This window comes from Hyaena hyaena, unplaced genomic scaffold (genome assembly GCF_003009895.1).
Source record: "Hyaena hyaena isolate Hyena2069 unplaced genomic scaffold, ASM300989v1 scaffold_1435, whole genome shotgun sequence".
Lineage (NCBI taxonomy): Eukaryota > Metazoa > Chordata > Mammalia > Carnivora > Hyaenidae > Hyaena > Hyaena hyaena.
The window spans coordinates 104127-106041 of NW_024082071.1; the positions used below are offsets into that span (position 1 = coordinate 104127).

The 1915-nt window shown below is 41.7% G+C and overlaps 1 pseudogene; it reads left to right on the forward strand.

The window, feature by feature from the left end:
* The first annotated feature begins 352 nt into the window (after positions 1-352).
* LOC120225572 overlaps positions 353-1915 on the forward strand; it is an 8107-nt pseudogene continuing 6544 nt past the window's right edge.

Here is a 1915-nt window from a genome sequence, read left to right on the forward strand (position 1 = left end):
CCCCCTTTAATCGTATTATCAACCATACTACTTCCTCTTAACACCACTATTATCAATCCTGGACTAGGAGTTTAGGTTAAAACAGACCAAGGGACTTCAAAGCCCTAAATAAATTATATCAGTTTAACTCCTATACATAAACATTTAAGGACTGCAAGAATCTATCTCACATCAATTGATTGCAAACCAAACACTTCATATGTTCATAAACCGCTGACTATTTTCTACTAACCATAAAGACATTGGTACTCTATACCTTCTGTTCGGTGCTTGAGCTGGCATAGTAGGAACTGCCCTCAGTCTCCTAATCTGCGCTGAACTTGGCCAACCTGGTTCATCTCTCTATTAGGAGATGATCATCTCTCTATTAGGAGATGATCAAATGTATAATGTAATTGTTATTGCCCATGTATTTGTGATAATCTTTTTCATAGTTATGCCAATTATAATTGGAGGGTTCGGCAACTGATTGGTTCCATTAATAATTGGTGCGCCTGACATGGCATTTCCCCGAATAAACAACATAAGCTTCTGGTTCCTCCCCCCAACTTTCTTGCTTTTATTTGCATCATCAATGGTGGAAGCCGGCGCAGGTACCGGATGAACTGTATACATCCCTTTAGCTGGCAATCTGGCCCATGCAGGAGCATCTGTAGATCTATTTTTTCCCTTCACCTTGCAGGTGTTCCCTCAATCCTAGGGGCTATTAATATCATTACCACAATTATTAACATAAAACCTCCCACCATATCTCAATACCAAACACCCCTATTCGTCTGATCTGTCCTAATTACTGCCAACCTACTACTTCTATCACTACCAGTACTAGCAGCTGGAAATACTATGCTCTTTTTTTTTTTTTTTGGCACACATCAATTTATTATTTTTTTACAAATACTTTATTGTCAAATTAGTTTCCATATAACATTCAGTGCTCATCCCCACAAGTGCCCTCCTCCATGCCCATCCCCCCTTCCCCCCACATCCATCAGTCCTCAGTTTTTGTCAGCATTCAAGAGTCTCTCATGGTTTGCCTCTCTCCCTTTCCCCCACCATTTCCGCCCTTCTTTACCCCTTGTTCCTCTGTCAAGTTCCTCCTAATCCTCCTATACGTGCAAACATATGATATTTGTCCTTCTCTGCCTGACTTATTTCGCTCAGCATAACACCCTCAAGGTCCATCCATGTTGCTACACATGGCCAGATTTCATTGCTTCTCATTGCCATGTAGTAGTCCATGGTATAGATAAACCACATCTTCTTGATCCATTCGTCCGATGATGGACACTTAGTCTCTTTCCATGTTTTGGCTGTTGTTGAGAGCGCTACTATGAACATTGGAGTACATGTGCTCCTATGCCTCAGCATTTCTGTATCCCTTGGGTAAATTCCTAGCAGTGCTATTGCTGGGTCATAAGGGAGTTCTATTGTTAGTTTCCTGAGGAACCTCCACACTGTTTTCCAGAGGGGCTGTATCAGTTACATTCCCACCAACAGTGTAGGAGGGTGCCCGTTTCTCCACATCCTCGCTAGCATCTAGAGTTCTCTGATTTGCTCATTTTAGCCACTCTGACTGGCGTGAAGTGGTATCTCAGTGTGGTTTTGATTAGTATTTCCCTGATGAGGAGGGATGCCGAACATCGTTTCATGTGTCTGTTGGCCATCTGGATGTCCTCTTTGGAGAAGTGTCTGTTCATATCCTCTGCCTATTTCTTCACTGGGTTGTTTGTTTTTCGGGCATGTAGTTTGGTGAGTTCCTTATAGATTCTGGATATTAACCCTTTATCTCATATGTCATTTGCAACTATCTTTTCCCATTCCGTTGGTTGCCTATTAGTTTTGTGGGTTGTTTCCTTTGCTGTGCAGAAGCTTTTAATCTTGATGAGGTCCCAATCATTTATTTTTGCTCTTGATT